At 46.2% G+C, this 26,621-nt stretch overlaps 1 protein-coding gene across 1 annotated transcript in view; it reads left to right on the forward strand.

The window, feature by feature from the left end:
• Nucleotides 1-4,518: 4,518 nt before the first annotated feature.
• NMNAT3 (nicotinamide nucleotide adenylyltransferase 3) overlaps nucleotides 4,519-26,621 on the forward strand; it is a 103,824-nt gene continuing 81,721 nt past the window's right edge. The window contains exon 1 of the mRNA XM_004682441.2: nucleotides 4,519-4,661. The gene's annotated coding sequence lies outside the window, so the exon portion shown is untranslated. The remainder of the gene's footprint in view (nucleotides 4,662-26,621) is intronic.

Consider the following 26,621-nt stretch of genomic DNA (forward strand, 5'->3'; position numbering starts at 1 on the left):
GATATAGCAGGGAACAAAATATTGATAGATTGAGATGCAGCCCTTTTAGAACTCAAGTGAGAGAGACAAATAATAAATAAAGTTATGTTCCAAATGCAGATTGTAAGTGGGATGAATGGAGGGGTAGAGGAGTGTTTGTTTTTTAGGAGGGGCATCTGCTAGACAGGTGATGAATTGTGCTAGTTACCTGGAGAGTCTGAGAGCAGCAACACAATATCTCTGAGGTAGAACAGGGATGGTGTGTTCAAGCAAGCAAGAAGCTCTAGGAGTCTGCGAGGGAGGAAGGGCCCATGGTCATTGTCAGGAGAAAATGTCAAGGCCAACATGTTCAGGCAGACCTTGTGAGAAACTTGTAGTCCATTAGAGAGGACTTGGGCACTTGCTCTCCTTGTACTGGGAGCCACTGAGGGCTTTTGAGCAGGGAAGAGTTGCAAACGTTTCATGATTTAAAAGGATCACTTTAGCCCCATCCGCATGGCCACTTGAGCCAGGTTGACAAAAGACAACTTTCCAGGGGAGGCCTGTGCAGGGGCCATATAAAGAGACTTAGATTGGCATTTTTTTTCATTGTTTATAAGAAAATACCCACCTTCTGAAGGACTTAGAGTGCCTGAAAACCTTCTTTGGTCATTTTAAAAGTCTGCCATCTTATCTTTTACATTTAATTTTTACTCAACCAAAGCTTGCCCTTTCTCAGTGAGAGCTCAGAAGCCAAGGTTATGAGTTCATATAAAGACAGAGGGCTGAGTCAATTCCATCTCTATCTGCCCAAGAGCCAGAATGTCCCAGAACACACCTCTCTGTCTGAGATGGTGACTGTCCCTGTCTGCTCATAGATTACAGCCCAAAGTGCCCTCACCCCATTAGAACACTAATATGTGATAGAAAGAAGCTATAGAATAGTGCTTTAGCATGGTCACATTTGGTAACCATATTTTTTTGTCTTGAAACAATTTGTATAATGTGCAAAAACTAGCTAGTCTGTCAGTTCCAGTTTTCTCCCTTTAGAGATCTTGTTCCCACAAACTTGTCTTGGGTGGGATCATTCTAAGGGATGTTCTTCACACTATTTTACAGAGTTCATTCACAGGACTAAGCATTAGCTGATTTAACAGTGTGCCAACCTAAATAAAGAGCTAAACTAAAAGCAAGTTCAAAGCACTAGAAACTGAGTTTATTCAGGACTAGCAAAGATACTTCAGCTCAGAAGCCACGTGCCATTGTAAGCTGCAGGTGAGCCCACTGGGCCTGGGTGGGCTGTGTTTATGGGAAAGGAACACAGAGAAGGGACTGTCCAGCCAGAGTACAAACAGTGCCCATGTTGGTTTGAGGCTCAGGAAGTTTCTTGTCGGTGTGCATTGATTGGGAGGTTAGTTTCAACCTTCTGTAAAGACAAAGTTTCTTGGACAGTCATCTCTCAGTTCTTAAGTTCTGTTTTTCTAAGCATTCGTGCATGAGAGTTTCCACTTCACATCAACTATTCTTGTTTAGATTGAAATTTTTCTCAAATGTACCTTTTATTGGCCTGCCTTTCCTATCCTGCATTACTTTCCTTTCTTCTGCTGGTGTCCCCTGTATCTCCCAAAGAAGTTACTGGCATTGAACGCTTGTTTTAAGGTCTGCTTCTGAGGGACTCAAAGGGAGACATCATCTATGTAAAATCCTCCTTTGTAAGTGGCATTGTCTGACCACCTTCCTTGAGCCATAAGAACAGGATTCAGGAGAATGTAACATAGCAATTTGACATATACATATTATCCCCATTACACCCATTACCCAACAGCTCTTTGTAGTTTCAAGCAAAGGACATGACTAGATATTTTTCCTTTTGAAATAGGAGATAATCGTTTCTCCAGAATGGATTGCTCAACCACTGTCCACCTCCCAGTTATATAAAGCTTGGCTATTACGTGAGGTTCTTACTTCCACAACTAGGAGACACTGTTTTGTGCCTAGAGAGCCACACTTCCTCCATGGTCTACCCTTAGTCTTTACACCCCTGAGAAACCATCAACCTTCTCGTGGGAACCATTCTTGCTCTTATTCTGTGTCAGTATTACCCTCCCTAGGTCAAGACACTGACTTAGAATCACCTACTTTTTGGTTTTAATTCAACTTGTGGTACCAGCATGCTACACACCGATTCCTACAAGTTCCTAATCTTTCTCATGAGCTTACCAATCTGTTGGGAGATAAACTAAATTATCAATAAGAGAATACCCAAAGATAATTCTCCTTGAAATTATTCCATTAATCTTGGGGTGGGAATAGTTTTTCCAAGTATGATACAAAAACCAGACCAAATGTAGTAGAAAGAAAAGGGTAATAAGTTTGACTGATATTTAATTTTTCTGAATTGTTAAAAATGAAAAATTTTTAAACAATGGGAAAAACACCCAAAGATGATTATCCTTAAGCACACAGATAGTAGACTGCTTAATCCCACAAAAGGGATGAATTGGTAGTTCCAATTTCAGAGAAGGAAATAGGCTTTGTACAGTGACTTTGCCCAAGGTTACCTTCTGGAGTCACACTCACAAGGTGAAGTGACACCCAAGGTCCTTGGTCTTTAGTAACTGGACAAAGGAAGGAGAGAGCAGAGGAGAAGGGAAGCTGAGCAGAGAAAGGAAATTGGCTGAACTCTCTGAGGGGAGGAGGGATGGCAGAGAGGGAGCGGGGCAGCCCCTCCACCTGGGCTTTGCTGCTGCCACTGAGCCTCCTGTGCTAACTAACACAGAAGGGACATGTATGGGCCGACCTAAAAGTGGCAACAGTGAAGCCACACAGCCAACCTCAGGGAAGCATCATGAAGATCTGGAGATGGGCCAAGATCCCAGACCAGCATGATGAAGCACCCTCCATCCTATGGTGAGAACTTGTCACTGACGCTAGAAGTTGGGAATGAAGTGCCTCATCCTTGACATGTCCAGTTCACTCAGGAAACCAAGGGAGCAGAAAGTAGGGCAAGCCTGAAAGAGTGGAATGCTTGTTAGTAAGGCTGGTGACAACAGAGAAGGATATAGGGGCAAAAGCTAGCTTGTGGGGAAAATTCCCAGGCATCAGAAAAATCACCAGAACAGTGGAAAGTCCCTGAGATTGCTTATAAAATTGTAGCCCACCCTTGAGGAGTCAGTAACGGACTCCACTCTTAGACTACCTCCTGCTGTCAGAAGTCTTTTATTGCAACAAACCTGATCTTGCTAACCTTCAGTCTGCATGTCCGTGATTACTCTTCAGTCTGAGACACACTTGAACCCTATGAGATGGCAACAAAATCCTTTTGGTAGGAACTGAAGAATCTTGATCCACAGGGTCCCTTACTACATGAACCCTGGAAGGAAAGGGAGTTACGGAGGTCTTTGGGCGGGAGAGGGGAAGCTAGGTCCCTGGATGAAGCAGGGAGTTAACACCAAGAAGATATTGGGGGGGGGGGTGTGGACCTGAATGGCCAAGGATGTTCTCTCGTTCCAAATAAATGTTCACTTGCAAAGCCTGATTCTGTGGGGCTTTCTGAAACAGCCTTTTGTCACTGTCTCCGCACAGTTGAATAAGCCGCAGGTCCCAGAAGAATCTTCATCCACTCCTGGTTTAGGTATCAGAGTTAACTAGGGCAGGATTTGAGACTAGGGGTATAAATTTGTCAGGCGAAGGGAGACAGGGGCTCAGTGAGACAGTAAATCCTCATATAACATGGCAGAAAGTCAATAGATAAATCAAGAAATGGCAACACAAGCTTATTTTCTTAGTGATAAGGGGGTGACCACAAGAAGGACTAAACTGAGATACTGATATAATATAAGGGGCTTTGTGTGGGAAGCAAGTGAGGGGGCCTGTTGCTTTCATAAGAGCACTAGATACTTTTTCTTTAAAAAGTGTCCCTGCTTTACTTGCATTTTTGAAAAATCATTTTTTAAAAAGATTTATTTATTTATGCATACAAACTGGGGTCCAGGCCAGAGGTGCAGGGGCGGTGAGAGGCTTCACCAGATACAGAGTGAGGAGCAGAACAGGCTGAATGACGAAGTACACTGCTGAGGGGGAGCAGTGAGTGGGTCAGGAGAGGTCCACCACGCCATGTGGGCATGCTGGGATCGAAGTCTCACGGAAGCAGCTGTGGCTAGCTTGCAGTGCTGTATCCTCACCCGTTGCGCCACCACGGAGAGCCTTACTCGAATTTTAAATTAATCCTTAAAAAAGTAAAAATAAATAGGAATGAAAGAATGAGGAAGTTTTAGAAAGGAAAACAAAGTGTAAATGTGCAAAAACATAACACAGGGCTCTGAGAATCCCAGTCAGTCAGAGGGAGCGGGCGCGAGGAGTGCGGCTAGTGGGCGTGGCTGCTGGTGGGCGTGGCTTGAGTCGAAGGGGCGGGACTCAGGAGGCCGGCGCAGATTTCCCTGTGACTCCGCCCTCACTCGGGAGCTGGGAGAAGGGGGCAGGCCAGAGCGCCTCAGGCCCGCCTCCAGCGCGGGGGCGGGGCGGGCTCGCGGGGACTGGCCCGCCGCTGACGGCCTAACGTCCGGATAGCCGGCTCCGCTGGGCCCCTGGGTGCAGGCCCCTGCGCAGGCCGAGAACCCGGCTTCTGCGCGGCCTCGCTCTGAGTCTTCGGCGGCTCCCGAGCCTCGCCGAGTGCCTGTCTGGTGGAGCCTCAGGACGTGCAGGTAAGCGCAGCCTGGCCAGCCCTGTGAGACCTCTGCCCTCATGGGCACCGGCCTGTCCCTAAACAGGAACTGGCGCACAGGCGACAGGTGGCAGCGTGCTGCGTAGCTCGGGAGTTGGTCCCAGGTGGATGCGCCCCAGAGCGCCTCCCTTCTACCATCGGGCGCCACTCTTCGGCGTCCTGGAGTTATCAAACTAACCTCTTACTGATGTGGCCCTCACTACAGCCGGAAGAGGGGGAGTTGGGTCCCCACCTTCAGTTCTCCTGCTTTAATAGATACAAATAAGGTTCCAGCACATATTTAATCGCGTGCCAGAATATCCGCCCATGGGCTAAGAGATGGAGGCAGTGCTGGCAGAGGAAATGCAGTTTGGAACCTTAGGAACCTGACAGTGTCATGGAGAGCCCCACAAGCTGTACATAATGAGCAAACAGAAGTGTTCAGGTTTTAACGATGGAGGTTTGGGGAGAGATTTAACCGGCGGTGCCCTTCTGTAAAGGATGCTGCAGCCAGTTCTTGAGTGTGAATCCAAACGTTCCAGTGTGAACAACAAAGCACACATTTTGTTGGGGAGAGACTAGCTTGTTTGAAAAAGGAAGGTCCACACCACTGGCCCACACATTGCTGGGGGAAAGCAAGTTCCTTGTCTGTAAATGGGCCCTAGCTGGATGATTGAGCTGTTGAGTATAAGTTCTTCATGATGTTAAATAAAGGTGTACAGTGACTGAAGTAAAGGTAAAGACTTTTCTGGATGGAGCCCTGTTAATCTGGGGTAAACAGTGTGCCTGTCTCTGTGACCACCCCCGGCCCCTTCCTCCTCTAAGTAGAATCTCTCAAACCCTATTGTCTAAAACAATGACTGGTTTGACCATTACCTCTTGAAACTTCTAACAATTACCCACTTGATACTGGCTTTGAGGGTTCAGAGAAAAATTAGAACTCCTGAACCCATGGTTCAGCTCCATGGACTCTGGGAACCAGGGTCTCCTCTGACCCCTGGCCTTGCTCTGAAAAGCTCCTCTGCCTGCTACCTGGTACAGAAAGCCTCATCGGTTGCTCCCAGCTCCATGAGTCCCCTTCTTTCCTCCCTCCCACACTCCTCCCAAAACAAGGCTCCTCAACTGAGCATTAGTTTCTTCCTCATGTTCACAAAATCTTCCTAGAGGCAACAATCCTGCTGGTCTACTGCTGAAGACCTCTCGGATCTTGAAACACCAGAGATTTAGGAGAGAGTTTTGGGCTCCAGGAAACACTGTCAATTTATTGGCTTGAATTGATCCCACTTTCTATGACTGTTAAAGTCAATGGTGTTGACTCAGGATTTGATCCATGAACATGGGCTAGACTACCCAGAGAGTGGGGGAGCACAGTTAAGAGAAGAGTGTGATGTAGTTTGTGAATAGAGATTAAAAAGAAATAAGACCGATGTTAACAGAAGGGTGCTAGAGGAGGAGACAGGGCACCATTGCCTCATAGGTTGTGGCAATGCCAGCAGCCTCAGAGAGCAGGGAAGCACTAGGCCAGGCAGTCACAAACCTGGGTTTGGATTCTTACCCATCACGCCCCATCTCTGTGCCAGACCTGGGCAGCTCACTGTGGTCTGACTAGCAAGCTATCATAGCAGTGGCATATGGTTGACCCTGAAGAAATGTTTAGCTCCCTTTTGCCTCAAAATCAATGAAAATAGAAATAATAATAGCGCCTAATTTCGAGGTTTGTTATAAAGATTTAATCAGTTGATGTCCTTAAAATACAAAGAACAGTGTCTGACTGGAGGGAAGTTACTATTATTACATTTGCTATTATTTTGTATTCTAAACAAAAGTGAAACAAGATAGTTGGAGGTTGGATGTGGGAGTGAATGGGTGACTCTGAGGGACTGTGCAGGGTGATTAGCTGTGCGAGTTAGGTTATCTGCTGCACTGGTTTTACCAGAAAGCATCTGCCTGTCTGGAAGAAGGGTGTTCTCTGCATGATAAAGGGCCTCTGGGCAGCAAAACTGTCAGAGGCCTAGAGAGCTGGTATGTTTTGAAGACCCAAACTGAAGAAAATACAGCAGAAGTCTTGGGTTGAAAATTTCTAAGAAGTTTTGTTTGGACTGTGCCCTAACCCCTGTGCCCCTTGCCTAGATTTGATCCCTGCTCTGCCCTCTAATGGATGTGTGATCTTGGAGCAGTGGAATCTGGTTCTGTAAGCCCTACACTTGACAGAGTAGTGAGCCTAAAGTGAATGAAGGAACATAAACTCTCAAGGCACACTTCCCTGTTTTTAAGTGTGCTGTTTAAAGAAAGAAGTATGAAGATAGGGAAAGATAACTATGTTTTGAAGCATTTGCTAAGTGCCATGCATTTTTTAAAATGTGTGTGTGTGTATTTTAAATATTTGTTTATGAATACAGAACTGGGGTGCAGGCCAGAGGTTCAGGGGCAGTGAGAGGACTCACCAGAGACAGAGTGGGGTACAGAATAGGAAGATCTACAAAGTACACTGCTGAGGGGAGCAGCAGGTAAGACAAGAGAGGTCTGCCATGCCATGTGGGTTACCTCCAGGGCTGTGGATCAAACTCACACTGAAGCAGCTGCAGCTCAATTGCAGTGCGGCGCTTTGATCTGCTGCACCACCAAGGAGGGCCCATGTCAAGGATTTTTATGAAGGTTGCAGCTTAGGGGTGAATAGCCCAATTTTGGAATCAGGTGAAATTAATTGCCTTTGACCTCATCTGTGGCATAGAAGCTCTAAACCTGTTGGCATCTATAAATGGGGAATCATTGTACCTAAGGTATATTACAATTCATAAAACTGTTATAAGCATTCAGTAATATTCTTATTAAGTAAATGAACACTGCCCTCCTCATGTAGCAGACAGCATGTAAGTGCTAAGTGAAAAAATAGCTGCTATTGTATTTATTAATTGTCCCAGTGATTTCCACTGGAGTGAGGAAACGGAAAGCCATAGACACAGATGGGAGGTGTTGATTCTGAATCTAGTCCCATCTGGAAGTAAAGACTCTGCAGACACTAACTAGAACAGCTTGTGTGAAATGAAGTCAACTTTATGTGCATTTCATTCATTACTTAAAGTACTTGACTATGTGAAATCTTAAAAGGAAAAAAACCTGCAAACTTATAATTTATGTGCCTTTCATGTTCAGGTATTTTATCATCTAGATAAATCTTCCATGCTTCTATGTGAAACCACTTTGAGCTGTCGAAGCTCTTAAATAAAGTGGCTTGTCCTGACCAGTGTCTGTCTTTGCTCGTTTATCATAATTCCCTAGTAAAGACAGACAGATCCCATTTGGCAGGGCAAGGCTTGGGACGGCAGCTCCTGCCCCATGATTCTAGCTGTGCAGTTCTGCGTGGTGGTGTTTAACAACCTGCAGTGGACATGTGATTCCCTCATTGTCTCTCTCATAATCTCATACATCTGCCACTCCAACCTGAGAACTAGGAGCAGGGAAGCATTCTGTGGCTAGTGGGAATTTGGAGAAATCAGCTCCCAGGAAATCCAGGGTTCTCAGTGATGAGCTTGTGGGTGAAAGTGCTTGGGCGAGGATGGCATTGTCTCCTGGACCCAGCGCTGTCTGCCCTTTCCACCTAGGGTGCCATCTCTGGGCCTGGCCTCCTGCTTAGTAAAGATCAGGGCTACATCTTTGTGTCTCCCAGGTGCCCCTGCCTCTGTCCAGAGCTGTCCCTAAAGCTGATCACCCTGGAGCAGAGGCACAGGTACTGCCTATTGCTGAGAAGGTGTTGCCTATTTTCTGAATCCACGTTGCCACCCCATAGAGCTGGGGGTAACCTAGGGGGCCCTTCTTCAGCTACCCTGGAGTTACCTTCTCTTCTGGACTGTGAGCACTTCCACAGTGGGACCAAGGGCTTCCACTACCCAGCATGGCACCTGGCTCATTGTCCTGTCTCCTTCTATTCCTTCTATAAATTCTTAAGTAGCTCTGGGGACTAGCGTACTAACCAAAGTGAAACAGTTTCAACCCTTCATGGAGCCTACAGACATTATGAGGTGGATTGTTAATAAAGACAGAATTAAGCACATAAACATGCACAGTGTTAAATGATAAACTGGATTAACTGCCATGACAGTGTGCCATGAGAATGTTTAAAGGTGGGACAGATAGAGAAATACAGTCAGCATCAATATAGATAGAGTAGGCCTATAAATGTTGCTTAGAGGCTTATAATCATTATTTATGTACCTTTGAAGACCATAGGGTGGTATTTTTCTACACATTTTAGTAAACAATGTTTTATGCTGCCAAGGTAATTTTACTAAGAATGTGTACTTTTAAAAGAAGTGGTGCTTTGCCACCGAAATGGGAGAATAATGCTCATACTCCAACTATTTAACCCTTTATAGTTTATGGAGCCCCTTCTTGGCTGCTCTCTGCTCGGGTCTCCAGCATCACACATCTTCTATGGGGTGGCAGGAGCAAGCAGTACAGCTCATCTGAGGATGGACTGGGTGCGGGGGATCCTGGAGCCCTCTCCCTCCAGAGGAAAGAGTATATTGAGAGCCTGTGTGTTTCCTTTGATTCCCGGACACACCAAATTGAGCACCCAGCATGCATTTTCCTATGTCACGGTGGGCAGAGCTCACTGCTGCTGTCAGAAGGGTGGGCTGCTGTCTGTTCCCAGCTGTGGCGGACAGAGCTGGCAGTGGCCCTAAGCCCGCAGAGCCACCCTGTCCCCGCACAGTCCTTTGCCAGGAGCCAGTGGTCCTCCAGGAGGACACACATCTGCCTTTCGACCCATTCGGTTCCCCTGAGAACAGAGAAAAAATCACACTGAAAGACCTGTTTTCAACCAGACATGATCCAAATAGCCCCAGGAAGCTTTCTTTCTCTATGACTGAATATTATTAAAGAGTGATTTTATTTGTTTGGCCAGAACTGTTGACAAAATACATCTTCAACTCCCAGCAGATGTAGACCTTATTACTAGAGATAAGCTGCCTCCTTTCCCCGAAGCAAAGGAAGGAAACACGTATCGTGGTACAGAAAATGAAAACGCCTTCTTGGCGGGATGGGCTTGACCACTGTTCTCCCAGGGCACAGCATTTATAGGATTGTAATCGTGTGACTCTGAGCCATGGGAAAAAGAAGTGGCTCTGGAAATTTCCCTTCCATAAGGCTGACACACAGTGACGGTATTTATGCCTCTTGAAAGTGCATGTTAAGTGGTAGGTATTTATGAAACAGGTTCTGAGGAGTAAATGTGTCCATCAGTCAACATGGAACTTTTTAGAGCTCCTAAGACGGTTTTAAATTAGAGTCAATCTTCCTTCCTGCTGCCCTCCTTCCATCAGCGTCCCCCCCGCCCCCCCACCATGCTTCATCTCATAAAAATCATCTGTCAAGGCAGGACGCAGCCCAGGTAGGAGTGTTGGAACTGACTGGTAGGAGCAGTTAACCTGTTAAAGGCAGTGGGAATTTAGTTCCTCATTCTCCTCCCTCCTACCTAGACTTTGTGTTTTGAAGAGGCAAGTGTAGAATGAAGTTATCCAGCACCTTCAGCCTGATTGCAACCTAACTCCAGGTACCAGAGCTCCCCGCAGCCAGTGTGATGGCTCAGAAGGGTTTGCAGTAGGAGGCCTGGAGGGTGAAAGGTGACAAGTGGTACAAACGAACTAGAAATTGGGCTCAGTAAATGGCATGTGGGAGATAATGAAATGTCAGCCCAGTAAGGGAATCACACCAGACCAGGAGCAGGCTTGAAAGGCAGGAAGGTTCTCTGAGCAGGGGATCATTAAGAGGAATGCCTGCTACAGGAACTCGTGTGTAGGAGTGTCACCTGAAATCAGCATGGGCTTTCAAATGTACATTTTAAAGATCATAAATAGTTGTTTATTACATGAACCCTAAACTTAGTATCAGAATGCTTTACTTTTTGATTCTCCCATCTGGCCTTCATCTGGGAAACTTCTATGACGCTATTGGTCATTCTTCTCATTTAAACAGTGTGGGTGTCTGTGGCGCACTTTATATTGTGTGAATAATCAAAGGACTGCAGATGATGAAGGGTTCTGGTGACACTGAAATGCTACTCACTACCCTTTGTCTCCTTTTGGGATTCCATCTCATGAAAATAATGTGAAAGGTGAGGAGAAGAGCTAATAACAATAAGATGCCTCCTTATTTATAATAGTGAAAACTTACACCTGAATATACAGTATAGGAGGAGAGGCCAATGACAGAAGACCAGGTTGATGGACTATTATACGGTACTTAAAATGTGAAGGGGCATGGAAGCCATCATAGTCACAGTGGATGGGTATCGTGACATTTAAGATGGAAAACAGTCTGCAAGGGAAGCCTCAAAATGGAGCAATAGTGCACTAGTGCATGTGAATATTGGAACTAGGGATTGTTTTGTTTTCATATTTCAAACATCTTATATTGCTTTGTTACTGATAGGACATTTTTTAAATCCTAAAATGGTATTTATGCTGTTTGCAGTTCCTGAATTAACCCTTCCAATAGACAGTCTCTAAAGCCAAACTTAGCTCCCAGTTTTGGATCGAGGGACACACTCTGCGTCCTCTGGCTGGATGGCCTGCAGATGTGCCCACTTTGGCCCTGGGTGCCCAGGTTCTCAGGATATTCAAGTCACGAAAGCTGCTGCCTCTCCCTGCCCTGCCCTCATATCCTCCTGAGCCTTGCCCTTTCTTGTTCCCCACTGGCCTCAGTGGGAAAGGGGTCTCAGTTTCAACATTTGGGTTGGTGGAATCTCAGCAGCCTCTTGACACACACACATGCACACATACTCCCTAGGTTTGCAACTGCCTGGGGCAGCCGAGCCTGCCCCATGCTAGTCCATGGGCACAAAAACTCTCCTTGTGTTGGCTCTGGACCTCTAAATTCTCTGCTGATTGGTGCTGACCAGGGCATAGGTCATCATCAACAGTGTGTTGTAAAGCACCAGTTGGCCAAATCTGGGAAAATCATGACACGTGTCTTTATTTGAGACCGAGATTTGTGTCTGTGTAGTTTTTTTGTTTTTTTAAGATTTTTGTTTATTTATGCATACAGAACTGGGGTACAGACCAGAGGTGCAGGAGCAGTGAGAGGATTCACCAAAGACTGAGTGGGGAGCAGAACAGGCCAGTGGATGAAGTACACTGCTGAGGGGAGCAGCGGGCGTGACAGGAGAGGTCTGCCACGCCATGTGGGTCACCTCAGAGGCCGGGGATCAAACTCATGTTGCAGTGGCTTTAGCTTCTCAGTGCTGTGCTTTCACCCCCTGTGCCATCAGGCAGGGCCCACGTCTGTGTAGTTTTCATGGAGGAGATCCCCAGGAACCATTAGCATGAAGTGAAAGAGGAAATGTGCCAGACATGCACGCCATCAGGCAGGTCACCAGTGTGGAAGCAGTGGCGTTCTAACCTGTGGAATCACCACCAGCCAGTGTAGATCAACCTTCGCAGAGTTTGCCTCATATGGGTATATAATCACCTCTACTGCCCATCATTGGATGAGGTTAATTCTCAGGGACTTCTAGAAGCTCATGGCCACCAGATAACACCAGTGCAAAGGAATGCATTGATGCTAATGTGGGCTCAGTCTCCCCACAAAAGTTAGTTAGCCTTTTCCCAAGATTTCCAGAGTAGACCTTTTTCAGTGCTTGTTACCTTAGTATGTTGAACTAAGGCTAGTCAAGGCCCTGTGAGCCTCAGGAGAAATGGTTACCATTACTGAAAGAACAACCTGTTATCAGAGAAATTTAGGTAGGGCAGACACCTAGACACCTAGTTTTTTACCCTCTGTTTGTGATTTGAGCTCCTCCACTCCTCAACACCTCAGGCTCCTGTCCCACTTCTTAGCCCAAAGGACTGGTCTCTCAGTCATCTGGTGTTTTTTTCATCCAGCCTTAGACAAACCCAGAGGCTTGAGGATATTTTGTCCTGCACCCTAGCACTGGCAGGTGGAAGTCAGGCTGAATTTGAAAGGGGTGAGAGCTGGGGCAGAGCTCTGATGCTGTCTGCTGTGACATTCTTCCCTAAACAACACCACACTCATTTTGATACCCATTCATAGGAAATTAAAGTCTACATTAAGTTGTAGCCAGCACCAAAAGATTAAGACAAAATCAGGGGAAGAAAAGTTTAAATAAGAAATATATTCCCATATTTTTTTTTCTGTGAGTTGGGATAGACTACCAACATTTGATGTCAAGGGCCAGAGCAGCAGTGTGGTAAGGATGTGCAGTTCAACACAACACATTAAAAGAGTATATAATAAGACTGATCTTTATTGCTGCAGTGTTTTCCCCTCTCTTGAAGCTTGATTTTTCCTATTATTTCTCAAGTCCATAAAGATGATCTTAAAAGAAAAATTCATTGGGAGAAAACATTTAACCTCATTTGTATCAACCCACGATTGTATCACCATGGTTTAATATTAATATTGGATTCACTATACTGACACTAATAGCAGAGGATGGGAGAGAATTTCTGTAGTTATGGCTTTAGGCATTGTGATAAATGTTTTGTAGTCATTGCCTTTATATAGAAACACTCCATCTCCAATTAAAGATTTAGTGAGCTCTTCATCAAAATATCTATTAGCAATAGAGGCGTATGGTATGGTTGTGCTGACATTTCAACTTAATTCACTCTGTAGTTTTGTGGGTCCCAATCCATTTTATGTGCTTGTTTTATTTTTCCTTTGCATGGAGGAGGACTAATGGAAGAAAACTGGGGCATACTGCATATTCTGCAAACATCTTCCATGTATTTATTAAGTCTATTAGAATGTTTGTCACTGCAAATGAAGGCCTTCCTCTAAAAGATGATTTTGAACACCCGTGTCACAAGTTCAACAGGGCTTGGTGGCTAAAATGCATATGCATTGGGTTAAGAGATTTTAGGATTTGTATAGAGGGGATTCAAGACCCCAGTGTTTTAAAGATATGAGACCATGTCACCTTCAAAAGCACATAGCTCGACATGCATTCCATAGACAGAAGTGGGCGTGTAGCTTCTGCACATGCACAGCACTCTTATCCTGGGTCTGGCAGACATCACTCACTGAGCCCTGAGCCTTCACCCCCTATAGCATGCTCCCTGCAGCCACTGCCTCAGTACTGGCTCAAGAGACGAAGAAGCTATTGTGACCAAGGGTGGGCCACCCCAGGATGTGCCCAAGTGGCAGCTGATAATGAGACAGAAGATTCAAGAATAATGTTTTGTTTGATTATCTCCCAAAGCAGAAAATCTCGGGTAGTCCAGGAGGTAGGAGACAGCCTTACTGCCTTATCTTTTAAGGTTAAGGCTTGCAAAGTCTGTTTTTCCCTCCTCAATGCATCATCCCTCTGCAAGAGCCTATGAAACTTCATTGGAAGCACCAGAAGGCAGGTTCATATTTTCTGGCCCGGTGCATATAATTTAAGTTTGTCCTCTCTTGCTAATCTCCCTTGTCAGTCTCATTCTTCTCCAGCTGAGGACTTGGAAGAGTAGAAGATTAGCTTCCTCCCCAGCAAAGCCTGCGCACTTCCCAGGTGCCGCTGGCCTGCTTTGTATTCATCCTTGCCATTGCTGTGAATGGTTAACAAAGGAATCTTTCATAGACTCTGTACAAAAGAAAAAATAAAAAGTGAATTCAGGAGACAGTTGGTTTAATCACCTTGTGCCTTTTTAACTACCTCTCTGTCCTGCCTGTGAGTCACTCAACAGAACAAGGTTTGTCGTCCCTCCTTTTTCCTATTATTTTGGATTTTCCCCCTGCCTCCTTTTTTCCCTCTTATGTTGCTCAGCAGGGAATCCAAAATTATTTATTTGGTCTCATAAAGTTTGGTTGAAGTAATTTGTATTCACGGGCATACATTGAGATTTTCGTGTCTGTCTGCCGCTTTGGGGAGACTGCGCCGCTACAGGTCACCAAGGTCACCAGCAACCTCCACGTGCCAGATCCCATGGCCGTTCTCTGTGCAGCATTTGGTACCACTGACCTGCCCATCCTTAAGCCTTCTTTCTTGGATTTTCCTCCTTCCTGTCTGACTGGTTCTCCTTTCACTTGTCAGTGTCCTCTGTCTCGCCCCTCTCCCACACTCCTGGTTTGACCTATCAGCTCTCCATACAGCTGTCCCTGCCCGCATCTCCACCACGCCCTGCCCCAGAGCCCAGCTCTTTGTATCCAGATGGCACTTCCTGTGGTTCCCACAGGTGCCTAGAACCATCATGCTCCATTTGTTCTCAACTATTCTTGCTTTCACAGAGCCAACTCAATACTTGCCCCTTTCAGATTATTTCTTGTGCTTTCTGGGAGTCACAAGTAAACTGTCTTCAGTTTAGAACTTCAATCTTGGAAAATCAGTGTAAGACAAGGGCAAGACCCAAACAACTTAAATCGTGGTGACTTAAAAAGAAAATAGTCATTTTGCTATTATCTCTCTTGGTGCTAGGGGTTGACTGGGCTCAGGGAGGCACGGCTTGCTCAGGGCCTCCGATTCCTGAATCAGCAGTCACCTGGTGCTGGTTAGAGCTACTTCTGGGTGTCCTCTCTCAGGGCCTGGCATGGGAACTCCTTGACTGCTAGCTGGAATGCCTTGTCCTGGGGCCTCTTCCTCCTAGCGTGGCAGCCAGGTTCTAAGAACAGGTATCCAGAGTGGACCATGAGGCAGCTATGCCACCTTTCATAACCCCCTCCTTGAAGTCTCGTAGTGTTACTTTTGCCATAGTTACTACTCTGCCCAGTTTGAAGGGGACTGAATGCAGACCCACCTGTTATAGAAGGGTACTACGGTCACATTGTGGCTTGTTTGGGTAGCACTTCCTGCCACAATTTCCGGGTGTGTCTCAGAACTACTTTGAGGATGGCCATAAATGCCTCAGAAGCTCTATGTTTTGTTCAATTTCTTTTTTGAACAGGTAATATATTTACATGGTTAGAAAATTAAGGAAAAACAAATGTAAATGTGCACAATGGTAATGTTCTTTCTCCTCATTTATTCCCTACCCTTACCTCCCATAAACAACCACTCTTACATTTCTTTATATTCTTTCAGAGCTTATTAGTGCACAGAAGGTTCTCTTCCTCCCTCATCCCTCCACATTCTTCTCCCCATGATTTCTCGCTCTTCTCTCAATCAGTCTCCCCTGCCTCTTTCCTCCTCTTACTCTTTCCCTCCTTTCCTTACCCCTCCCCCCAAAAGCAGCATGTTCTGTAGGTTGACTTTACCTTAGTTGGCTCTGAATCAGTTATCTCCATGGGCATGATGCTGTGTTCATTCTTTTACTACCACAGGCACTACCACAGTGACTAGTACATATGAGTCATCACTCAAGTGAGGAAATAAACTAGGAAGCCTTCCTAGAAAGCCGTGGCCAGTCTGTGCCTCTTCACGTCTTAGCCATGGCAGCACTAATCATGCCACCTCTCACCAGTCTGCAGGCTCCCAGGGGCCGTTGTAGCTCATGTCCACACTGACTCATACTGGGAGCTCTGTGTCTGCACTGTCCAGAAGTGCCTGTGTCAAGGTGGGAAGGAGGCAGAGGCAAAGGTGAAGTGGCCGAGCTCCGCTTTCTGGGTGTCCCTCTTCTCATTTCATTTAAGGCCATATCTTTGTGGCAGCTATTACTTCAGGCCCGTGTGGTTCCTCCTTCCATCTGGCACTGAAGCTGGAATCTGGTCTGTTCTGCCTGGCTTCAGGAGTCCAGGTTTTGTGTAGTCTCCCAGTGAGCTCAGGACCACTCTCTGACAGCTTATCTTAGCCAAAAATAACACCAACATGGCTTGTTTGGGGGAAGGTGTGAGTAGTGGTTATCACTAATGGCAACAATCTGCTAAAAACCAGTAAATAGAATTCTTCCCTGCTTGAGGAAGTATCCTTAACCCACATACTTCTATTGATTCTGTTAGGAATTGTACTCCTAAAAGAATAGAGATTGTTTAGTTAAATTAAAGAGGCAAACACTACCTCCAGAAGAAGAGTGAAATTGTACTTGTTTCTTCAAAGGTGGCTGGTGTGGGATTATTGGATGGGATATATAAGGAATAGAAATTTCACTCAAACTGGGCTAAGCAAAACTAGAAAGATGGCTATCATGGAGAAGTTTCAGGGTGTCACGTGAGGCTCTATCCAGGTGTTCAGTGATGACACTAGGTATTTGCATTAACTCCCCTCACAAAAGTAGCAGTGATGGCAGCTATGGGCTCATGTGGATTCCTAGCTCATGCTATCAGAAAAAGTCACTCTTGTCTAGAGTCCATATTGAAAAGGGACTCTGATTTGTTCAGTAGCAAAATGTCCCCACTCCTGGATCAATTGCTTTTTTTCCAGGAAATTGAGATTAGATTGACAGTACTTCCAGAATCATATGGTAGTAGAGTGAAACATAGGAGTGGTGGCAGAGCAGAGCTGTCCTCAAAACAAAAGGATGCAGGACTAGCCTAAGGAGTTGGAATTCAGACAGCAGAAAGTTTGAATTTCAGACTGTGAAGAGTACACCTACTGTGTAGGTAAGGAGTAGCCTGGAGTCCAGAAATGGTTCAATATGCTAATCTCTATTTTTTTATAAAGATTTATTTATTTATGCTTATAGAACTGGGGTAGAGGTCAGAAGTGTGGTGGGTGAGAGGATTCACCAGAGGCAGAGCAGGGAGCAGAACAGGCAGATCTACTGAAATACACTGCTGAGGGGAGCAGGCAGGAGAGGTCTGCCACACCATATAGGTCAGCTCCCAGGCTGGGGATCGAACCCGTGCTGCAGTGGCTTCTGAGAGCTTCATAGTGTGGTGCTTTAACCTGTTGTGCCACCAGGGAGAGCCCGCTAATCTCTACTTTTGGATGTATTTGAAAGCTTCAGTAATTAAAAAGTGCATTAAAAGAAAGAAGTGTTTTTTTTTTTTTTTTTCTGCTTTGGTTTGGGAACACACAACAAATAAGTCTACATATCCCTGTATGTTTATTGTTTGATCTTCTTACTCTGCTTTTCTCTTCCTTATACAAAGAAGTCTTAAATCCTTACTCCCCTCTAAGCTGAGAGTTAGAAGACAAACACATACTCGTTGACTAAGACTTGTACAGTAGTGTGCTGGCAGAAGGCGGGGTAAGCCAGTCGGCTCCCTTAAGTCCCTTCCCTGGTGGGAAGAGTATCTCCCCTTCCCAGGAGAAACTTGCTGCCAAGGGAAGGAAGGGTGTCTGCACCACAACCAAGTTTGCACATCTTGCTCTCATGTCCAGCACTAGAGCTGTGGTCAGTGGGGAGAGACCAGGTGAGGGTTTCATGGGTCTACGGTGGGCTAGGCTGCGCAGATTCCTGGGACATCGCGTCACCAGACCTGATTCCAACTCTTCTGTTGTACAGTTGCCTTTGTGGGCCTGTGTCTCTACAGTCAGTCCTGACTCGGGTGTCGTGAGATCCCCCGCACCATGCCCCTGGCTTTCCTTCCTGGTGACACTACTCCTTTGTTGTGCCATGAGACAGGCAAAGAACTGCAGTATTTTTCTCAGACATCTTCTCTGGTCCATACTACTAGTAGGAATTTCATTTATCACTGCAGTTCCCACAGCACATTTCCTTTGGCAAATTCTGTCATCTTTTCAATTTTCCATGAAAGTTCATTTTTCCAACTTAGCGATTGAATAGATCAACAGATCCCCCATTTCTCTCCCTGGAGTGGGGACCGCCTCTTCCTTTGCATTTCTCCTTCTCAGAATTGCCAGTTGTTGAAGAGTAATGCCCTGAAGGCATTTCTTCTTAGCTTATCTTCTCGGTATTTCCAAGGACTTTGCCAAATATGTGAAACTGCATTGAGTATCGTTTAATACAGACATCACGGTAACCAGGAAGCCAGGCTTGGCCAGGTACTGGTTTAAGTACAGCATTATCCTTCAACCAAAACTCTGTTTCTTTGCTATAAGCCTTTGGATATATGAACTCATAATAGGTGACCTCCGAGTGGTAATTTCATAAATTCTTGGTGAAATGAATTGTATCAGATCAATATTATCTGTGGACTCCTCACATTTTCTGAGCTGCGAGGGACTTTAAGATGAATCGGGTACAGCTCTGTTAGTGGAGGAAACATTCATTTTAACTGCATAGTCAATTCTCAATTAACAAGGGTAATGGAGTGGAAGGAGGTCAGTGATAATCAAAAATCATGGTGAAAATAAAATTATAGTCAACACTGGATTTTCAGGGGCTGATTAACTGGTTTGTGGATTAATTGAGGTTAAGACACAGTGGACCTTAGGATGTCACCACTTTGGTAATTAGTCAGCAGCTGCTCACCACCTGGCCTGCACCCACCGCTCTGTGCCAGGGAGGAGCCGGGCTTCCTGGGGGCTGCTCTTGCAGAGCCACTGACCTTGGCTGCATCGGGACCATAGAGGTGCAGCAGACCTTGGTCTAAGGAGCTGGTGGACAGCTGCTTTTAGGGCTTGTCACACCCACCCTTTGCACAGTTGTTCTCAGAACCACTTTAGGTTCCCTGTAGTTCAGTGGGTCAGGAGTGAGGCCTAAGAACTTGCATTTGTAATAGGTGATGTGGATACTGCCAGCCCAGGGACCACATCTTGAGAACTGAGATTTTCTAAAACATTATTTTTATCCTGTTGCATGTTAAAATCAACTGGGGGGAGCTTTCAAGCCATTAAAGCCTGGATACATCTTGGCCAATTATGTGAGAGGCTCTGGAGAGGGACCCGGGTTTGTTGTTTTAAAGCCTCCTGGGTGGTGTTAATGCACCTCTGGGACGGATCACCTCTGCTCTAGACGTTTCTCATGCACCGTCAGCAGCATACAAGTATCTTAACTTTTTCTATTTTCTTGCCTCCTTGTTTATTTAATATTTTTCTTAAATAAAGGGGTTTTAAATACATTTACTTAAAAAGCAAACTCTACATCCCCTTCATGGAGGAAAACTGGTTTCATAGGCCAGAAGTGGTATGTACCTGTGAAAGCAAATAGATTCAAGTTCTTATTTAGAATCATCTTGCAATCCCATCACACTTTTTGGGAGTCTCTACTCTGATGGCTTTACACTTTTTTTTTCCCCACAAAATGATAGCAGATACTATTTCTGTTTTTCATACCTGCTCCTGGAACCAGACAAGGCTGTACTAACTGTGAGTACAGCTGATTGTCTCATTATAAGAGAACAGGTCCGAATGCAAATGAGAGTGACTTCATTACAGAATAACCTTGATTGGGTGATAATCTTGACTTTCAAAAAAAGGTATTCCATAGGCGGCTCTGGCACAGCTATTGAATGGAATACAATGCATCAACAAAAAGGAATAAGCTACTTATATACACACCACCTGGATGTATCTCACAGCTGTAATGCTGAATAAAAGCCAGGTAATACTGGCACAGGGACAAGCTTTATGTTTAGTTTCTAAAAGAAGAAAAACTAGTCTATGGTGGAAAAATTTAATTCACTGGTTGCTTGGAGAAAGGCACCCAAGAGGAATATTTGTGTTGCTGTTCTCAATCTTGCAGGAGTTGCAGTTACCCAAGTCTATGAGTTTGTTAAGACTCATCAAAATGTGCCCTTAAAATTTGTGAATTCCACTGTATGTTTTTTAAAGGTAAAAAAAATATTGATCTAATATAGAACTTCAGTTCATGAAATACATGCTGAAGTGTTTAGGGAGACAGACACTTATACCTGCAACTTACTTTGTAAAGCACAAAATAAATAAATAAAGCTGGATTGTTGAATGGATAAAAGAATAGATATATAATAAAACAAATATAATAAAATATTAATGGTAGAATCAAGGTGGAGGCTATCCAGGTATTTATTTTTTAATTATTTTAGCTTTGCTGTGTGCTTGGAAATCTTTCATATTTAAAGGTGGGGAAAATTCGACATATACATTAAAAACAAGTGCTTCACCCACATGCCTGAAGCCTCTGGCACTTACCACGCCTGGGGTTTTGCTAAGGGCAGGTCTGCAGAAGTCGGTTGGTTGGAGACTCAGAGGGTTGAGCTGGGGTAGGAGGGTGGGAACCTTAAGAGAGCCTCCTATACTGGGAGAGAGGTTCTGGTTCCCCTGTGCTGAGACCCACTGCACTCAAAGGTGCTTCCTTACTGCCCCATACCACATCCCACTCTGGAGGTGCCCTGGGAGGGTCACTGTGGCAGCATGCCCTTGGAGGGCTATGCGAAACCGTTAGGTGTGGCCTCCCAACACTGCCTGGGTCTTACCACAGAAAAAGGGGGGTACGAGTGGGTGAAGAGAGGAGAAGTCTTCCAAGCTTTTCCAAGCAGCAAAACTCCAGAGTATGCCACCCCTGTGGGCATCCCTGAGCCCCAGCCTGTGACTTGGGGGAGCATGGGGTTCTGGGGCTTGTGCTTACCACCGTGCAGTGGGCAAGAACTGCCTTCAGATTTGGTACTGAGTTCTCTAGGATGCCCCACAGCACACACCAAGGACCTGAGCTGCCTCTCTGGACTGCAGGTTCCTCTCCCCCTGTTGAGGGAAGACCCCACTATTGAGGGAAGAGTGCCTGCCCAGTTAACCTGCTGTTACCTGCCCCTATGCAGGCAGGATCTTGAGATGAGATACACAGAAGGAGGACAATTTACTCTTGAGGGAAGAATTTATGATTGATGCCTAAAAGGGTGGTTAATATGCGGATTCCATCTATTGTTTCCTGCAAAAATGAATGAGCCAGTGAGCACATCTTGAATACCGATGGGGTGTGAGGGGGAGGGGGAGCCTGTGTTGTCTGGGCCCCTGGTGGTGTCTGTGCCTTCAAGGCAGTGGGGAGTGAAATGACAGGGTCTCTGTGGTCTGACAGAGATTGCCTCTGCTCTGAGATTCCTGATAGTCTTTAAAGGAGCCCAAGGGGAGGGGGTGAGAGGGAATGGTTAAGAACAAAGAAGGGAGGAAGCCGCACAATGGTCTATGGTGGTGGAACGGAAACTTGGGATGTGGGTGGTGGGTGCAGGGCAGTGGTAATACCTGATGGGGAGACCCCAGTGTGACCTCAGTTGAAAGTAACTAAGATTGAAAAAATAAAAAGGAGATCTCTCTAAAGAACCAGATGAAGAGCATGTGGCCAGCACCCAAGTTTCAGCTGAGGAGAGTTGACTCTCAGAAATGGCTTGTCTTGCATTAGCCATTTCAAGATAAAATAACCTTTACATCCTATTTATTTATCCAAAAAATAAATTGCCTGAACTAAATAAATCTCCTCTTGTATAGAACAAATAAAAATAAAGGAGCCCACAATTTCAGTGTCCCCTGAGACACCAACTCACAGCACCCATCTGCAAGGCCTGTGCGGACATTTAACAAGGCCCCGGGAGCCGCAGGCATGGTGCCGGCCAGTGCTGCCCGGGTGTGAGTCCACAGACCTAAGAAGTGCCCGGTTCACAAGACGCCAGTAACTTAGCTATCATCATTAGCACTGTCACAGATTTTTATGATTATGATTTCTTACTGTCATCTATGAGGATTTAAAATGTGGAAAGAGAACAGTATTTGGAACTTCCACAGCTACAAGGACAGTTTTCCCTTTGACCACAAATGGCATTTTGAACCTTTCTGTAGCTGCTGCTTTTGTCTGACCCTCCACCCACACCCTCAGTAGGGAGGGAGAGCACCTTGAGAGCAGAGACTGAGTCCTCTGCACCCTTTCCCAGAGACCTAGGAGCTTTGTGGCGCATATTTTAGAATTCAGATGGTTAGTGTCTTGATGCGCAAGTCACCCCAGTAATAAAACTGTCTCATTATTAGAGCTGCACTTTTCAAAACAAAGCCACCAAATAGCACGTTCAAAGCCGAGGTTCTCATTTACATACTACACTGTCAATTAATGTTGCATGCCAATTAAACAGGGCATTAAGCTGCAAAAGAGGTCTGCAACTCTGTATGCTAGCATCCTCATCTCTGCAACTGGCAGCCGGAATTCAGGCTTCCCATCCGTTCCCAAGGCTCTTCCTGACCAGCCAGCCTTCCTGACCGGGAGAGAAAGGCAGCCAGACAAGGAGCTGTACCGGGTCTCAGTTGGGAGAGGCATCTGTGCTGTGAGATTACATGACAGGATCCTTGCAGAACTCCCGTCACAGTGTGACCAAACACTTCAACTGCTTAGATGCACTTGAGCTAGTGACATGTCCATGGTTTAAAATTCCTCCTAGAAGTGAAAAAGAGTAAGAGTGTTCGAGGTCCTGCCTCTCACCTACAGCCCACTTTCCAAGGAGCAGTCCTAGAGAGCCCTTGTGCCAGCATTTCTACCACCAGCCCAGCTCTTCCCTGGTTTGCTGCAACTGGGGTCATGGTTTAGACAGACTGATGGGGTGAGCAAATGCACCCATTCAAAAGCCTGTTCTAACACAGCCCACAGCTTGCATTTCATTTTTCAAACTCTTGCTATTATGTTGCCGCTGGCAAAAGATGCAGCAGTACCTTAATTCTTCCCTCCCTCTGTGGCTTGGGCACATTCGTAATTTAAAAGTGCTTCTTTTCCTTCTTCATCTAGAGAAGTAAAAATAATTATAATAGAAAATGGGTAATTTGCAGCTACAATGCCAGGCTGATAATCAAAAACTTGTAAATGGAAACATGAGCATATGTTTATCACTTCTTGAAATTAGAATGCAATTGAAAGTAGCTGTGGCCTCAAAAAGAGGGCATTATGGAAAGGAAGGCAGGCTTGGTTGTTGGTTGGAGACCTGCCTGCTAATGAGGCTTTTAAGTTGCAGTTGCCTCAGGAGCAGTGAATAAAGGAAAGTGTCCCTGGGTGCTGCTCAGCTGTTCAAGGGACCCTCAGGTAATCACTTGTGGATTGATTGCTCCCCTGTATAAAACCAAGCAGAGGCCCCGCCGCCACCACTGTCAAGCTTGACCCCGTCAATAAGGTCCTTGGCAAAAGGACACAGGAACCTTGTTCTCCCACCGTTAGCTACGCTCCTGACTCTCATGCGGTCCTCACTTACCCCCATGCTCCCAGCCTTTGCCCTGCGCTATTTCTTCTTCCCAACTCATTACCTCCCTAACTCCTATCTGTTCTTCAAAACCCCAAATCTGTTACCCACTTTCGTACTTTTTCATACCCCCTTATCACCTCTCCCTCAGCATAGCTGGACGAGATCCTCTGTGCACACAGGCCCCCTCCGGTTCCATTTCTGCCACCGCTCACTGCCATGGCTGTGAAGGTCAGCTAGCCCCTGCCCGTAGCCAGACAGGTGAGCCCTCAAGGCACAAACGTGCTTACCCTTCCTTCTGGCTCTCTCGTTCCTGGCATTCTGCCAGACACAGAGTAGCTGCTGAGTGATGTTTCCCGGATGAAAAGATTATTAGTGGCAGTCAAGGAGCTTGAAACAATTCTAAAGTTTGTCTTTAAAAAGCAGTTATCACATCAAGTCATTGATAAAAGAAATTCCATAATGCATTTCACAGCCGACTGGGATATTTGGATCCTCTGTGTCCGTGTTCATTTTTGTAATGAACTAAGGTAGATGGTGAGGTAGAGCCTGCCCCGTTTTCAAGTCTAAAGCGAAATTGGCCTGAGAGACATCATAATTCTGTTTCTGTCTGAAATCCTATGTGCCTCTGCGCTGTAATCAGAAGGGTGATGTGTTTACTGCTTTGCATCTTATTTTTGCGATATTATTGGAAGTATTGAAGGGCACACAAACACTTTTAGCATGAAAAGGAGGTCAGCCTTATTAATGAAGCATTTGTGAGCACAGGAAGCGAGTTTATCTCTATTTATGCCCTTGCCCTGTCACCCAGCACCAAGCTCTCCTCCTGCTGGTGAGTGGGCACATCTGCCAGCTGCTGGCTTCTCATCCCTGCCCTTAGTCTCACCCAGTTGCAGGCTCAAGGCTGGGAGGGGGCAGCATTCCCATTTGAATCAGTCGCCTGGCTTGAAGCCGACTTTGTTTTGATGTGTAGCTTAACTTGCTTAGTTAGTTAGGTGCCTTTTCCCCATAGTTGGAGAGTCAGATGGGATTCCTGCCCCCCAGGATCTCACCCGAAAGGCGCTGAAGGCAAGTGGGGATATCAGAGTCATCCTGAGCTTGGACTTAAGCCCACACGGGGCTCTGACTGTACTGGTGCTCTCCCTTCTCCAGGATCCCACCTTCCTGGGATGAGAGAGTAAAGGCATCCAAGCTGGGGGTGGAGAACTGCTGTTCATGACCCGAAGATCCCTCGCGCTCAGCTTGCCTCAGAATCCCTGAGCTGTGGACCATGAGGATGGGCTGGAGTGTCTCTGGGACTTTGCCTCTCGTTCTGAAATATGGTCATGCCCTGTATGTCATTGGGACGCGTTGCAGACTGTGTGACTCTGGCCATGAGTGAACCCCTGGAGGGGGTGTCCTGGAGGCCTGGACTTGCAGGAGTGGCCAGCTAGAGAGGTGGGAATGGTGTTGGTGGTGGTGGTGGAGGGGGGGGCTGCGCTGTGAGGAAGCTCATTTCTCCATTCAGCCAGTGTTTCCTAAACCCAGAGCATATTCCAGTCCTGAGCTAGACACAGATACTTCGAGTGCAGCCAGCTGAGCCAGGCTCCACTGGTCCAGAACCCATAATCCATGTCTGAGGAAGGCTGTGACTCCCCACTGCCCCCTCTGCTGAGCCGGCTGAGCCTTTGCCATCTCTCCTGCCCCTACTGCGCACCCTATATACCTTCCAGCCTCGTGTGTTTGTTTCTAAAGATGCTGGCACCAGTTGTGCTTTTTATTGAGTGCATGCCTTTATTAAGTAGCATATAAAGTGATGAATTAACAGTATAAAGGGAAAGACTCAGATTTTTTGAATAATGAATGTTTTAGAAGGGTCAAAATGGTGAGAATGACGCCCCATCAGATATTGGTGCGAGAGTTAGACTATAAAGGAATGGCTGTGGGGAACACAGGGAACCTGGAAATCAAGACAGATTCTGCTCTCATGTTGCTTCTTGTGCATTTTAGGTTCTGTCACCACCTAGAAGCATGATGGGACTTGTCATGATAGATGGGCTTTGAGAAAGCTCCTGTCCTCATTCCAAAAACCAGGCCCCACATCATATCACCTCCTGATACAGGTTTCCATTTAAAGCTAACGCTCAGTTTTTGAACGATTCCCTGCTTTGACCATTTGTTTCTGCTTTGTCAGCCAGTCAAGGTTGGCTGAGTTTCTGTGACATTGAGAGCCAAGTGACCTCTGGGGTGGAGCTGAGAACTTACTCTTGAGAACTGAGATGTAGGGACAGCAAGACTCACATCGCGGTCCACCTTTCTGCCTGTCAACAACTGTGGGCCCCGCCTGATGAAAGCGAGCAGAGGGACAAGTCCAGCACAGCCCCTGGTTTGTGTTAGGAAGAAACTGGACAGGGGAGCAGGGAGCGGGAGAGGCCACGCTACAGACACGAGAAAGAGCCAGTATTACAGAGGGGACAGAGAGCGAGGCAGGTCAGTGAGAACTGGGAAGTGGGGTGTACAGGATTGAGAGATGGATCTATGAGAGCATGGCGATGGTGGGAGGCAAGGGAAGGGCCCAGAATCATCCCACACGTCTGACGGATGATGGTGCTGTTGATTTAAGGAAAATTGGAGAAGGTGTGATGGAAAAACTGAGGTGTAGGAGCATTCAGGTCAGGAGCAGCGCTTCAAGAAAAGGATGGAAGATAGGGCTTCTGGCCAGACGTGCCACGGATGGGGAGCCTAGAGGCCACTTATGAGGCATCATCCGTGTACTTAGGTTGAAGGCCAGCAATGCTGAGGACAAACATGTCGGTCTCAGGCATGGAAGAGGAAGGACCACGCTGGCAGTGCCCGGTGCTGGAAGGATAGGTGGCCCTGGGTGCCCATGGAGGCTTGAGATAAGTGTGATCAGGGCCACTTCCCGGGAGAAACAGTGGGTTCTGGCCAGGTATATCCACAGGATAGCACACGGGCTGCAGTGTGCTCGGCCTGGACAGAGGCCGGAAACTCACTTTAGGAGGGAGAGGCAGGAGGGGAGTAGGGGAGAGGCCAGACTGAAGAATTTGAGGGGTGTGTATAC

This window comes from Condylura cristata, unplaced genomic scaffold (assembly GCF_000260355.1).
Source record: "Condylura cristata isolate star-nosed mole 26May11 unplaced genomic scaffold, ConCri1.0 scaffold00014, whole genome shotgun sequence".
Lineage (NCBI taxonomy): Eukaryota > Metazoa > Chordata > Mammalia > Eulipotyphla > Talpidae > Condylura > Condylura cristata.